This window comes from Coregonus clupeaformis, chromosome 6, assembly GCF_020615455.1.
Source record: "Coregonus clupeaformis isolate EN_2021a chromosome 6, ASM2061545v1, whole genome shotgun sequence".
Lineage (NCBI taxonomy): Eukaryota > Metazoa > Chordata > Actinopteri > Salmoniformes > Salmonidae > Coregonus > Coregonus clupeaformis.
Window position 1 is genome coordinate 46,667,580 of NC_059197.1, and position 15,943 is coordinate 46,683,522.

The 15,943-nt window shown below is 48.4% G+C and overlaps 1 long non-coding RNA gene across 1 annotated transcript; it reads right to left on the minus strand.

Moving 5' to 3' along the window:
* Positions 1 to 913: 913 nt before the first annotated feature.
* LOC121568267 lies at positions 914 to 14,121 on the minus strand. The gene is made up of 4 exons (XR_006001223.1): positions 13,860 to 14,121; positions 8,408 to 8,530; positions 6,505 to 7,040; positions 914 to 995 (listed from the first exon to the last, which is right to left on the minus strand). It is a non-coding gene; the product is annotated as an uncharacterized LOC121568267 (long non-coding RNA).
* Positions 14,122 to 15,943: the final 1,822 nt, after the last annotated feature.

Consider the following 15,943-nt stretch of genomic DNA (forward strand, 5'->3'; position numbering starts at 1 on the left):
AAACGAATAAGAGTCAGGAGCATTCAGATTATTTTGGGACGGTGCTCCTCCAGACACCGCGGGTCTGTAACTTATGCTGTAACCTCGTGATTTTAATAAAAGCCTCTAAACACGGTGCAGCCTAAGCGGACTCCTTGATTGACAGCAATAATTGCCAGCATTCACCCGATACGACACCACCAATCCCTGAATCACAAAGAAAAACACGAGTTCAGCATTTCACTCATGTCTGAATGTTGATATTACATCTAGGTTCTATTTGGCATTCTGATATTACAACCTGTCAGCATGTGATGAGTGTTCATAAGTATTTCGGGTGGCGCCGTTTCCAGAACGGGACAGTGTAGATCTGCCACATCTCCTTCATGGCTGACCCATCTCCTTCACGCACACAGCCTTTGCGGGCCATGTGGCAGAGACCCTCTCAGAGCACACAGCCTTTGCGGGTCATGTGGCAGAGACCCTCTCAGAACACACAGCCTTTGAGTCGTTTTGGACTCCATCCTTTCCCTCTGCTCCCAACCTGCACTCCACACTGCAGTACCAGATACCTAAGGGACATTAAGAAAGCATAGCAATGCTACAATATTAAATGATGGGCAATCTATATATTGTCCATAATTGATGAGGTGTTTCTATCAATTTGAGACTTTACACTTCAAAATCAAAGTTTTGATAACTTAATATAGTTTGTGATTAAATATAGTATAATATTGTGTATATTTAATAGTACCTTCAATGCCTTTCTTCGCAACCTCGCACAAGCAGTTGACATGGTACCATTGATAGTGCAGGCATCTGTCCCCAGTTCACACCGACACATACGTCCCCCCAACTGCAGTTTATATATGCAGTATATGTAGGTCCCATCCGACGAACATTCTATGCTGTATAACCAGTCGTCCATGGAGGAGTTTCTAGTTCGGCACAGGACAGGTGGAACCAGCGTTCTGTACAGGCTAGACTGCAGCACTGGACCATGGGCTCGGCCTTGTCTGGAAGGAAATATACAATAGGTAGGAAATTTTTTATTATGTGTTGCAACTTGATTCATTTAGTGAGGCTTATTACAATATACTGGACTCAGGAATAACGGGTCCACATTTGACAACATTTTCTGTACATATTTTGTTAACCTTTTACTGCAGTGGGCTAAATCAGGGTCACACAGAGTGATTATTGGTAGTCTTAAAACAAATCTACTTTGAAACAAAAGTATACTGTCACGATCGTCGAAGGAGGAGGACCAAGGCGCAGCGTGATATCCGTACATACTTATTTATTTAAGTGTACACACAATAAACAAAACAACAAACGAAAACGTGACGTCCTAGGTCTAACACAACCAACACGGAACAAGATCCCACAACTACTGTGGGAAAACAGCCTGTCTAAATGTGGTTCCCAATCAGAGACAACCAGCAACAGCTGACACTCGTTGCCTCTGATTGAGAACCACTCTGGCCAACATAGAAATACAACAACTAGAAAAGAACGTAGAACCAAAACACATAGAATCTACACACCCTGGCTCAACATATAGAGTCCCCAGAGCCAGGGTGTGACAGTACCCCCCCCCCAAAGGCGCGGACTGCGACCGTGCCTAAACATAAACCAAACAGGGGAGGGCTGGGTGGGCATTCCTCCTCGGAGGCGGTTCCGGCTCCGGGCTTGACCACCACCCTCCAACAATCCCCCCGTAGCGCCCCTGGTCCGGTCTGGCCCCGCTGGCTGGAGCTGGACTGGACATCGTAGGAGCGGATTGCTTAGGCTCCGGTGTAGAGCAGCTGACCGGTACCTGACCATGCACCGGTGACCCAGACACGGGTTGTGCCGGACTGACGACGCGCACCCCTGGCTTGGTGCGTGGAGCAGGAACGGGCCGGACCGGGCTGACGATGCGCACCCCTGGCTTGGTGCGTGGAGCAGGAACGGGCCGGACCGGGCTGGCGACGCGCACCATTGGCTTGGTGCGGGGAGCAGGAACAGGCCGGGCCGGGCTGGCGACGCGCACCGTAGGCTTGGTGCGGGGAGCAGGAACAGGCCGGGCCGGGCTGGCGACGCGCACCGTAGGCTTGGTGCGGGGAGCAGGAACAGGCCGGGCCGGGCTGGCGACGCGCACCATTAGCTTGGTGCGGGGAGCAGGAACAGGCCGGGCCGGGCTGGCGACGCGCACCATTGGCTTGGTGCGGGGAGCAGGAACAGGCCGGGCCGGGCTGGCGACGCGCACCGTAGGCTTGGTGCGAGGGGCAGGAACAGGCCGGGCCGGGCTGGTGACGCGTACCGTAGGCTTGGTGCGAGGGACAGGAACAGGCCGGACCGTACTGGGAACACACACCACTGGCCTTAAACGGGGATCAGGAACGGGCCGGACCGGACTGGCAATAAACCTCACTACCTCTCGCCGTGCCTCTACATCTTCCTTCCCTCCTCTCACCAATGTAGAGCAGCTGACCGGTACCTGACCATGCACCGGTGACCCAGACACGGGTTGTGCCGGACTGACGACGCGCACCCCTGGCTTGGTGCGTGGAGCAGGAACGGGCCGGACCGGGCTGACGATGCGCACCCCTGGCTTGGTGCGTGGAGCAGGAACGGGCCGGACTGGGCTGCCGATGCGCACCCCTGGCTCGGTGCGGGGAGCAGGAACAGGCCGGGCCGGGCTGGCGACGCACACCATTGGCTTGGTGCGGGGAGCAGGAACAGGCCGGGCCGGGCTGGCGACGCACACCATTGGCTTGGTGCGGGGAGCAGGAACAGGCCGGGCCGGGCTGGCGACGCGCACCATTGGCTTGGTGCGGGGAGCAGGAACAGGCCGGGCCGGGCTGGCGGCGCGCACCATTAGCTTGGTGCGGGGAGCAGGAACAGGCCGGGCCGGGCTGGCGACGCGCACCATTAGCTTGGTGCGGGGAGCAGGAACAGGCCGGGCCGGGCTGGCGACGCGCACCATTAGCTTGGTGCGGGGAGCAGGAACAGGCCGGGCCGGGCTGGCGACGCGCACCGTAGGCTTGGTGCGAGGGGCAGGAACAGGCCGGGCCGGGCTGGCGACACGCACCGTAGGCTTGGTGCGAGGGGCAGGAACAGGCCGGGCCGGGCTGGCGACGCGCACTGTAGGCTTGGTGCGAGGGGCAGGAACAGGCCGGGCCGGGCTGGCGACGCGCACCATTGGCTTGGTGCGGGGAGCAGGAACAGGCCGGGCCGGGCTGGCGACGCGCACCGTAGGCTTGGTGCGAGGGGCAGGAACAGGCCGGGCCGGGCTGGCGACACGCACCGTAGGCTTGGTGCGAGGGACAGGAACAGGCCGGGCCGGGCTGGCGACGCGCACCGTAGGCTTGGTGCGAGGGGCAGGAACAGGCCGGGCCGGGCTGGTGACGTGCACCATTGGCTTGGTGCAGGGAGCAGGAACAGGCCGGGCCGGGCTGGCGACACGCACCGTAGGCTTGGTGCGAGGGGCAGGAACAGGCCGGGCCGGGCTGGTGACGCGTACCGTAGGCTTGGTGCGAGGGACAGGAACAGGCCGGACCGTACTGGGAACACACACCACTGGCCTTAAACGGGGATCAGGAACGGGCCGGACCGGACTGGCAATACACCTCAGTACCTCTCGCCGTGCCTCTACATCTTCCTTCCCTCCTCTCACCAATGGCTCCCGTAACCCGGTGGCCTTCTCTCCTCGTCCACCTACTCGCCCCTTATCTGCCTCCAGCAGCCCCGTCGTCCATGCCATGTGCCCCCCCCCTAAAAAATTTTTTGGGGGTGCCTCTCGCCTGTCCGACCACGGCCCGGTTGGCGCCGCTTCTCCTCTCTACGGCGCGCCTCCACCGTCTCTTCCCACGGACGCCGATCCATCCCGGCCTGTATCTCCTTCCAAGTCCACGACCCTTTCCCGTCCAATATCTCCTCCCATGTCCAGGCTGCCTGCTCCTAGACACGCTGCTTGGTCCTGGTATGGTGGGATCTTCTGTCACGAACGTCGAAGGAGGAGGACCAAGGCGCAGCGTGATATTCGTACATACTTATTTTATTAAGTGCACACAATAAACAAAACAACAAACGATAACGTGACGTCCTAGGTCTAACACAACCAACACAGAACAAGATCCCACAACTACTGTGGGAAAACAGCCTGTCTAAATGTGGTTCCCAATCAGAGACAACCAGCAACAGCTGACACTCGTTGCCTCTGATTGAGAACCACTCTGGCCAACATAGAAATCAACAAGCTAGAATCTACAACACAGAACACAAACACATAGAATCTACACACCCTGGCTCAACATATAGAGTCCCCAGAGCCAGGGTGTGACATATACAACTCACACACATGATTATGGGCTTAAAAAAAGGATACACCTGTACCATGTCAGATATTGAAATTTATTCAATTTTGAGTTTGCATCCCAATATTACACTTTATATACATCACAGAAGACTGAAATATAACAAAACTGTTTGACATAGTAACAACGTATTTTCGTCGGGTTTTTGAAATAATCTTTATTAATGATGGAATTATGAAAAATATTAATAACATTCCACCCATGAGGCCAAAGAGGGCACTTTTGGTCATTGACCGCAGGAAAGGGCTATTGATCTCGGAAATAATCAGTGGTGACCCGACATTTAGGGCAGGTGGGGTAGAGTTTTGGTTGCCTGTTTTGCATATTATTTTGGCATTAATATGTCACATATCAGTTTGCAGTCAATGTAAAAAATAAATAAATTGAGTTAATAAAGCCGCATACAAACATGGTATCTTTTTGCTTTCTTGAGCAAGGCAGCTCCAAAATGTAGGTGTTTCAGCCTAGCTCTGTGCTTTCTGTGGTGGTGGGGCAGCCAGCGGAAAATCCGGAGCGTAGGGGTTGGTAATGTTCTCTAGTTGCGCCATGATTGGCTCGGTGTTCTGTCATTCATGGGGACACTATGAATTACGTTATATCTACCGTAGCTTTGATTGGACTGATCATGTCAACATCATACTTTCAAAATCTTAGCTAGCAAGCAGTCATCATCATGAATCAAGTTGACTATCTACTGGAAAATCCTTTTCAATCCTTGTCATATGAAGAGAAATTATAGATAAAACATATTCAAGTTCAAAATCGCAAACGTAACAATTAGTGGTTTGGAAGGAATCAGTGGCTAACTGCAAGCTTTGCAAAGCAATCACTAGCCTGCTATTCAGTGGATAAGGTGTGTGGTCCAAGTCTGGGTTTAAGGGTCTCTTTTCCAAGCTTCAAAGGATAAACATTCACTCGCAAAACACAACATGGGCCAGAAAAGGTTGAATACATTGGCCATGCTGTCAATCCATCATGACTTCTGCTGCGCTCAAAACAACTGGAAACTCGGAACTGGGAAATGTCAGACTTCAGTGAGTTCAAGACAACTGGGAACTCGTGAAAGAACAAGCTCAGACTGGGAAAACACGTTTTGAACGGTCATCCAACTCGGAATTTCAAGTTGGGAACTCGGGCCTCTTTCTAGAGCTCCGACCTGAAGATCACTGACGACATGATTCGACCTTGTTTTTTTCAGAGTTCCCAGTTGTCTTGAAAGCACCATAAATCCAGAGAATGCCAGACTTTGATGACAAAATTTGCCCCCAAGAAGGATCGCTGCGCCACCTTCCTGTTCAAGTGAGCACAGCACAACAAGGTGAGTCCAAAACTTTTGTATGCTACTGCATAAATGATGCAATATGCCAGGGAGATATGTATACTGTAGCTAAGAAAGTAATACAAAGTGTATGTTGTGTAGTAAGCTGTTAATTTGGTCCCTTCTCCTTCATAACGTAGCCTACTGTTCTGACTTGGTGGTGCACATGTAGCCTATAGCCTGTTTTAGAAAATGTAATCATTGAATATTGTAAGAGCTTTCATTGTCTGCTTGTATGCCCCCTTTATTTATCCTACGGTTCTAACTTGGTGTACAGGGAGAATACTGTAAGAACGGCCCATATTCTGAATTCTGTCGCTGTACATTTCAAAAGTGCTAAACAAATAGTTATATTAATTACGTCAGTCCTAGCTCGCTCATTAATGTCTTAATTGAAATTACGGATTGCCTCTTATCCGCTCGTCATTCCCTTATGCCATAGTTTGTACATCTCAATTGTCAGTAGAAACCACATTTGTTTAAGCAAGTCAGCCATATCAGCTATGTTTTTTAAAAAGGTAGTAAATGAGGCTGAATGTACTGTTTCGCTGACAGACAAGGCTCCACTGATGGCCAGGTGTAGCGGTGGTAAGGATTCACTCCATGGTGCTGAAAAGAAAGCTCTGCTGTTAGGACAGATTTATGTAGGCCCTAACAGTTTGTGGGCACCGTTTGTCACCGTTATAGTGCAATTAATGCATTGTTTAGTGTGGTGTTGTTTTTTTTGTTTTTTTTGCCCCACCAAGATTTACATGCTAAAATCGCCACTGGAAATAATTATCTGTAATTATCTCTGAAAACTTAAAACAATAACATATGCAATACATTAAGTTCAAAAGTGAATACCTTCAAGACATTTGCAGAAGACAAGACTCCTCTGTGGCATCCTGTGCTGCGATGTTGATCTGCTCCTGATTCGGTGGCTTCCAACTTAAGTCCACCATTCTTCTGAAGAGTGCTTGGAGCCAATCCACTTGCATGGTTGTCCAGCCCTTTTGGAAAGCCTGGGGGGATTGTGTCCACCCCAAACACCCCACAGAGCATGGTGGCTAAACTGTAACAAATATATTAAACACACCAAAGTTGACCTGCAAAACACCATGTAAAGAAAGGGACAAAATCCAACAGCATTTATGATTAAATTATGAAAAGTATGAATAATTGGTGAAACTGTAAGATGGCATGATTGTTCATTTTCATAGTCTTTGAACACATGCTTTGAACCGTCTACGTACAATGTTGCTCTTCTCCCTAATTTCCCTGGAGTGCTGGTGTGGGATGTGACGGAAGACTTTGGAGGTGATGCTGGACATGGCTGGCCAGTTGTCAACCAGGAGCCACATGACGATTATCTCCATTCGCCAACGAAGGGACAGGAAAACCTGAAAGTGCAAAGGAAAGTAAATGGATGCCATTCATTTTTTATAACAATATAATGTAGGAACATCATAACATGTTTATGCAACGACTGTGACTTTGAAATTAAGATAAAGCCTTGGCAATGAAACAGTCGATAATATTGTTAGTCTCCTTCAGTTATTGGAAGTAAAGCAAATGGTGACATTGACAGAGCAGAGGCGAGTTCAATAAAGTCTACATGGCCACTTTATTATTTTTAGAGGGAGTTTAGACCCGAAACAGACACTTATGTTTGCCACACACGATCTTCTCAGACTGTTAGCGAACGGTTGCGGCTAACACAAAACCATTGGAATATGTTAGCTAACATTAGCGGACGTTCGCAAACTATTTCCCTCTTTGAACGCACCTCTGAGGTATTGGTTGTCCGTATAAATGGCTGAAATCCACCTTGTTCTGGTGGGCGGAGATCAGGGCCCACAGCAGTCTCGTTCCCGTGCTAGCTGGACTGGTGTTTCCCATCGCATTGATCAAAATGTAACAATGTAACAGATAACAGCTGGTGAAACCATTAGCTAGTGCTCCTGTTTTAATAAAATATTTAAAGCAGTCTTATTTTCAACATTATCCCATGTCAAGGGGTAGGACCTGCATGCAAACTTCCCAGCTTCTGTAACTGACAGCCGTCTTCTTATTGGGTTGATCTTAAGTTATTTAAGAAAAAGGGGGTATTATATTATATTAAAAACAGGTCTGATTCAACAAGATATTAGTGTCACCTTGTAAGCATCTGCTTTTAAAAGTATAACCCAGGTAATTCTTCCCAAAATGTACACAAAAGACCTCAACCCCTAGTTTCCAGACCTGCAGCTTCTGGTCTCAAGCTGTCAACCAGGGCCCTTGAGGAGTCAATTGACATTTACATCATTCAGCAGACGCTCTTATCCAGAGCGACTTACAGTAGCTATTAGGGTTCAAACGCCTTGCTCAAGTGAACATTGGCAAATGTTTCATCTAGTCGGCTCTGGGATTCAAACCAGCAACCTTTCGGTTACTGGGCCAACACTCTTAACCACTAGGCTACCTGCCGACATTCTGTTCACCAATGAGTTCATCATCTGCGCCCCGTATAGCTCAGTTGGTAGAGCATGGCGCTTGCAACGCCAGGGTTGTGGGTTCGTTTCCCACGGGGGGCCAGTATGAAAATGTATGCACTCACTAACTGTAAGTCGCTCTGGATAAGAGCGTCTGCTAAATGACTAAAATGTAATCTAAAATGTAAATCTGGACCACCTGAAATGGCAAAAGTAAGCATCACCTACTTAGAAATGGTAAAGGCGCCAGTTGATCGAAATGACCAATGCAGATATGTAAATAATCATGATCGTACCTTGTGGGTGCATCCCTGTTTCCATAATTGTACTCCAATGCTCCCTTGGACGAACGTATGTGTCCTGTTTGCAGTGAACAGTGCCACAGAGAATCCCAACCCCATACGACGATCCAGGATTTCCTGAGTAGCGTCAGGAGCATCAGATTTAGGAAGAATATACAGCGCATTCTGAAAGTATTCAGACCCCTTCCCTTTTTCCACATTTTGTTACGTTGCAGCCTTACTCTATTCTAAAATTGATTAAATTGTTTTTTCTCTCATCAATCTACGCACAATACCCCATAATGACAAAGTGAAAACAGGTTTTTTAGTAATTTTTGCAAATTTATAGGAAATAAAAAACAGAAATACCTTATTTACATAAATATTCAGACCATTTGCTATGAGACTCGAAATTGAGCTCAGGTGCATCCTGTTTCCATTGATCATCCTTGAGCTGTTTCTACAACTTGATTGGAGTCCAACTCATGGCTTGGTTTTTGCTCTGACATAAACTGTCAACTGTGGGACCTTATTTATATATATTGGTTCCTGACTAGGGAGGTAAGCAGGAGGTAAGCTTCTCATATGGTGTTGAGTAAAGCTTAACCATGTATTAGATCGTAGGTAGGTAGTTAGCTGTAGTTAGGTATTGTATTTATTATAGGTTAGTATTGTTGTTATTGTAGGTTTCCGTAGGTAATTGTAGGTTAGTATCGAAGCACGAGGCTAGCTAGCTAGCGGGTAGCTACTGGTATCGATTAGCAACGCTGGAGAGCTGTTTCCAATGTTAATGTAGTCCTAGCCAACGTTTAATTTTTGCTGCGTTATGCGTTATGAAAGGAACTAGACACGGACTTGAATTATCTGTTTAGTGTGCTAACACACTCTTGGCAGTTTGTTGTAACCAAGTATTGATGCTAAATTGTGTGTTAATGGATGCTAGCTTGCAAGTTAGCTACGGCGTCATAGCTAGGCATCGTGGGTTGTTGTGGGTAGTTACTGTGTCTTGGCAGTGCCGGCTGTAGCACGAAGCGTGCTACCTAGCCGTTTTTTCGAACAGAGTCAGAGTCAACACAATAGCCATTGTGTGCCGGGTGTAGCACGAAGCTAGCTAGCTAGCCGTTCTTCAAACAAAGTCAACACAGTGGCCATTGCTAGCTACCCAACACGACTAGCTAACTGTACGGTAGTAGCTAAATACAATATACTTGTCCTAGCTAGCCAACGTCTAATCATTGCTGCGTCATGAAAGGAACTTGACACAGACACGAATGATCTGTTTAGTGTGTTATCACACTATTGGTGGTTTGTTGTGACCAAGTGTTGGTGCTATACGGTGTGTTATTGTTATTGGATGCTAGCTTGCTAGTTAGCTATGGTGTCATAGTTGAATAAAGTGGGTTGAGTCTATTCCTTTAAACATTGAACCGCTGTGGTTCACAACAATTCTGATTTCTAAAGGTGGAAGTTGGGAGAGTTTTTGTTCGGGTGGTTCAGTGAAACAATTTTAGTTTCTGAGGTAGAAGTTTTTGGTGAGGGAGGCCCTGCTCTCTCTGCTCCCAGATGCTTAGCTCATTTCATTCCGATCTCCTCTGCATTTTTGTAGCCATTTGCTACAGCCTGTCAACTATGCCTCTGCCTATCCCTGTTCTCTCCTCTCTGCACAGGCTACACAAACGCACCACACCGCGTGGCTGCTGCCTCTCTAACCTGGTGGTCCCTGCACGCACCACCCACGTGGAGTTCCAGGTCGCAGGCAGCCTCTGGAACTGCCGTTCTGCTGCCAACAAAGCTGACTTCATCCCAGCCTATGCCAACCTCCAGTCCCTCGACTTCCTGGCGCTGACGGAAACATGGATCACCACTGAAAACACTGCTACTCCTACTGCTCTCTCCTCGTCTGACCATGTGTTCTCGCATACCCCGAGAGCATCTGGTCAGAGGGGTGGTGGTACAGGAATCCTCATCTCTCCCAAGTGGACATTCTCAATTTTTCCCCTAACCCATCTGTCTATCTCCTCATTTGAATTCCATGCTGTCACAGTCACTAGCCCATTTAAGCTTAATATCCTTGTCATCTATCGCCCTCCAGGTTCCCTTGGAGAGTTCATCAATGAGCTTGACGCCTTGATAAGTTCCTTCCCTGAGGATGGCTCACCCCTCACAGTTTTGGGGGATTTCAACCTCCCTATGTCCACATTTGACTCATTTCTCTCTGCCTCCTTCTTTCCACTCCTCTCCTCTTTTGACCTCACCCTCTCACCGTCCCCCCTACTCACAAGGCAGGCAATACGCTTGACCTCATCTTCACTAGATGCTGCTCCTCTACTAATCTCACTGCAACTCCCCTCCATGTCTCCGACCACTACTTTGTTTCCTTTTCTCTCTCGCTCTCCTCCCACACTACTCACTCTGCCCCTACACAGATGGTAATGCGCCGCCGCAACCTTCGCTCTCTCTCTCCCACTACTCTCTCCTCTTCCATCCTATCATCTCTTCCCTCTGCTCAATCCTTCTCCCTCCAATCTCCTGATTCTGCCTCCTCAACCCTCCTCTCCTCCCTTTCTGCATCCTTTGACTCTCTGTGTCCCCTATCCTCCCGGCCGGCTCGGTCCTCCCCTCCAGCTCCGTGGCTTGATGACTCATTGCGAGCTCACAGAACAGAGCTCCGGGCAGCGGAGCGGAAATGGAAGAAAACTAAACTCCCTGCCGACCTGGCATCTTTTCACTCCCTCCTCTCTACATTTTCTTCATCTGTTTCTGCTGCTAAGGCCACCTTCTACCACTCTAAATTCCAAGCATCTGCCTCTAACCCTAGGAAGCTCTTTGCCACATTTTCCTCCCTCCTGAATCCTCCTCCCCCCCCTCCTCTCTCTCTGTGGATGACTTCGTCAACCACTTTGAAAAAGAAGGTTGACGACATCCGATCCTCGTTTGTTAAGTCTAATGACACTGCTGGTCCTGCTCACACTGCCCTACCCTATGCTTTGACTTCTTTCTCCCCTCTCTCTCCAGATAAAATCCTGCGACTTGTGACTGCAGGCCGCCCAACAACCTGCCCGCTTGACCCCATCCCCTCCTCCCTTCTCCAGACCATCTCCGGTGACCTTCTCCCCTACCTCACCTCGCTGATCAACTCATCCTTGACCGCTGGCCATGTCCCTTCCGTCTTCAAGAGAGCGAGAGTTGCTCCCCTTCTCAAAAAACCAACACTCGACCCCACTGATGTCAACAACTACAGACCAGTATCCCTTCTTTCTTTTCTTTCCAAAACTATTGAGCGTGCCGTCTTTAGCCAACTCTCTTGCTATCTCTCTCAGAATGACCTTCTTGATCCAAACCAATCAGGTTTCAGGACTGGTCATTCAACTGAGACTGCTCTTCTCTGTGTCACGGAGACTCTCCGCACTGCTAAAGCTAACTCTCTCTCCTCTGCTCTTGTCCTTCTAGACCTGTCTGCTGCCTTTGATACTGTGAACCATCAGATCCTCCTCTCCACCCTCTCCGAGCTGGGCATCTCCGGCGCGGCTCACTCCTGGATTGCGTCCTACCTGACCGGTCGCTCCTACCAAGTGGCGTGGCGAGAAGCTGTCTCCGCACCACGTGCTCTCACCACTGGTGTCCCCCAGGGCTCAGTTCTAGGCCCTCTCCTTTTCTCCCTATACACCAAGTCACTTGGCTCTGTCATATCCTCACATGGCCTTTCATATCATTGCTACGCTGACGATACACAACTAATCTTCTCCTTTCCCCCCTTCTGATAACCAGGTGGCGAATCGCATCTCTGCATGTCTGGCAGACATATCAGTATGGATGACGGATCACCACCTCAAGCTGAACCCTGGCAAGACGGAGCTGCTCTTCCTCCCGGGGAAGGACTGCCCGTTCCATGATCTCGCCATCACGGTTGACAACTCCGCTGTGTCCTCCTCCCAGAGTGCGAAGAGCCTAGGCGTGACCCTGGACAACACCCTGTCGTTCTCCGCCAACATCAAGGCGGTGACCCGCTCCTGCAGGTTCATGCTCTACAACATTCGGAGAGTACGACCCTGCCTTACACAGGAAGCGGCACAGGTCCTAATCCAGGCACTTGTCATCTCCCGTCTGGACTACTGCAACTCGCTGTTGGCTGGCCTCCCTGCCTGTGCCATTAAACCCCTACAACTCATCCAGAATGCCGCAGCCCGTCTGGTGTTCAACCTTCCCAAGTTCTCTCACGTCACCCCCCTCCTCCGCACACTCCACTGGCTTCCAGTTGAAGCTCGCATCCGCTACAAGACCATGGTGCTTGCCTATGGAGCAGTGAGGGGAACGGCACCTCTGTACCTTCAGGCTCTGATCAGTCCCTACACCCAAACGAGGGCATTGCGTTCATCCACCTCTGGCCTGCTGGCTCCCTTCCTCTGCGGAAGCATAGCTCCCGCTCAGCCCAGTCAAAACTGTTCGCTGCTCTGGCACCCCAATGGTGGAACAAGCTCCCTCACGACGCCAGGACAGCGGAGTCACTCACCACCTTCCGGAGACATTTGAAACCCCACCTCTTTAAGGAATACCTGGGATAGGATAAAGTAATCCTTCTAACCCCCCAAATTGTAAAGTGGTTATCCCACTGGCTATAGGGTGAACGCACCAATTTGTGAGTCGCTCTGGCTAAGAGCGTCTGCTAAATTACGTTAATGTGCCCTTGAGCAAGGCACTTAACCCTAATTGCTCCTGTAAGTCGCTCTGGATAAGAGCGTCTACTAAATGACTAAAATGTAAATGTAAAATATAGACAGGTGTGTGCCTTTCCAAATCATGTCCAATCAATTGAATTTACCACAGGTGGACTCCAATCAAGTTGTAGAAACATCTCAAGGATGATCAACGGAAACAGGATGCACCGGAGCTCAATTTTGAGTCTCATAGCAAAGGGTCTGAATACTTATGTAAATAAGGTATTTCTGTTTTTTATACATTTGCAAAAATGTCAAAACTGTTTTCGCTTTGTCATTATGGGGTATTGTGTGTAGATTGATGAGGATATATATATATATATATATATATATATATATATATATATTTTATATTTTTTTTAAATCCATTTTAGAATAAGGTTGTAATGTAACAAAATGTGGAAAAAGGGAAGGGGTCTGAATACTTTCCGAATGCACTGTGTGTGTGTGTGTGTGTGTGTGTGTGTGTAATATCATATACCATATCACCCAGAGTCATCATCATCACAATTTCCTCACCAAGAGCAGTATACTTTGGCCCCTCCAAAATGGTGCACAGTCCAGATTATTGTCTATGTCAGGGGTGCCCAGACTTTATTTACATAGGATCTACTTTTTCCACCCTCTTCCTAACGCGGTCTACCCCTCCCCCAGCCAATATTAAATAACATTTCACTTTATTGATAGGATGATTTGCGCTGCATGCTGTCCGCAAGCTTCGCATTGTCTGGGTTGTAGCTACTGACGCTAACCTCAAGCAGGTGTCCAGGTGATCATCTGTTAGAGTGAACCGGTATTTTGATTTGATGATCCTCAAGTCTCAAAATACTGACTCGCAACGGTTGGTAGATCCATAATCTTCCTCCCACTAACTGTGAAAGTGGTAGATTTTCGGTTTCTTGGTGCTTGGTCCAGCACTCATATTAAAAACGTAACTGCAACTTCGTAGAAAAAAAACGTTGTAAAAAAAACAACTACCGCTGGTACAACAAAGAATATTCGGTTACAGGTCGGTTACAGCTCTCTCAAGCGTGGAAATGTAAACATACTAACTTTAGACCGTTGCTATGGTAGCGACAGTATGGAAAACAAGTGAAGCAACTATAGTGCTGCGGGTTGGTCCAATTTTATGTCAATCAAGCAGTTTTTAAAAATATGTTGGCTGTGCAGTAATATTCGACCAAGAAGCTAACCTGTAAGCAAGGCATACGGTGCTTCAGAACTGTGGACCTCATTATTTTTAAGCAGACTCGATGGTAACGCTGTGAATTGCCAAAATATATATTTTTAGTGCATACATTTTGAAAACTTTTATGCGGTCTACTAGAAAGAAGTTTGCGATCTACGTCCTGGGCACCAATGGTCTATGTTATCATATTGAAATGATTTATTTTATCTGATTATGTATCATGAAATAGAAGAAAGCACACTTCAATCAATCAAATGTATTTTGTAAAGCCCTTTTTACATCAGCAATTGTCACAAAGTGTTTTACTGATATCCAGCCCAAAACCCTTAATGAATAGAGGGTGCAAACACTGTAAGGTCAGATGGCTTTTCAAGTTTTAGGAAGTCAAGGTATGTGGGTGTGGTGGTAAGGGGCATGGTAGTCAGTCCAGGCCACGCCAGGTAGTCAACTGCACGGGATGGGCAGCACGACCAGGTGGATTGGGGACAGGCACAGCCAGGAATCATCAGGCCAGGGTGTCCACAGGCATAGAGAGAGAAATAGGGTGATTAGTTGGAGCATTCAGATCCAATTTGTTTAATTGATATTCATTATTTATTTACTATTAATTACACTTTTCCGATTGCAAAAGTTTATGAACATATAATTTACTAAACCTGTAAACAAAACAATCATTACATTAATTGCATATTGCATCTGGGGTGAAAAATTGATGTACACTGCTCAAAAAAATAAAGGGAACACTTAAACAACACAATGTAACTCCAAGTCAATCACACTTCTGTGAAATCAAACTGTCCACTTAGGAAGCAACACTGATTGACAATACATTTCACATGCTGTTGTGCAAATGGAATAGACAACAGGTGGAAATTATAGGCAATTAGCAAGACACCCCCAATAAAGGACTGGTTTTGCAGGTGGTGACCACAGACCACTTCTCAGTTCCTATGCTTCCTGGCTGATGTTTTGGTCACTTTTGAATGCTGGCGGTGCTTTCACTCTAGTGGTAGCATGAGACGGAGTCTACAACCCACACAAGTGGCTCAGGTAGTGCAGCTCATCCAGGATGGCACATCAATGCGAGCTGTGGCAAGAAGGTTTGCTGTGTCTGTCAGCGTAGTGTCCAGAGCATGGAGGCACTACCAGGAGACAGGCCAGTACATCAGGAGACGTGGAGGAGGCCGTAGGAGGGCAACAACCCAGCAGCAGGACTGCTACCTCCGCCTTTGTGCAAGGAGGAGCAGGAGGAGCACTGCCAGAGCCCTGCAAAATGACCTCCAGCAGGCCACAAATGTGCATGTGTCTGCTCAAACGGTCAGAAACAGACTCCATGAGGGTGGTATGAGGGCCTGACGTCCACAGGTGGGGGTTGTGCTTACAGCCCAACACCGTGGAGGACGTTTGGCATTTGCCAGAGAACACCAAGAATGGCAAATTCGCCACTCTCGCCCTGTGCTCTTCACAGATGAAAGCATGTTCACACTGAGCACGTGACAGACGTGACAGAGTCTGGAGACGCCGTGGACAACGTTCTGCTGCCTGCAACATCCTCCAGCATGACCGGTTTGGCGGTGGGTCAGTCATGGTGTGGGGTGGCATTTCTTTGGGGGGCCGCACAGCCCTCCATGTGCTCGCCAGAGGTAG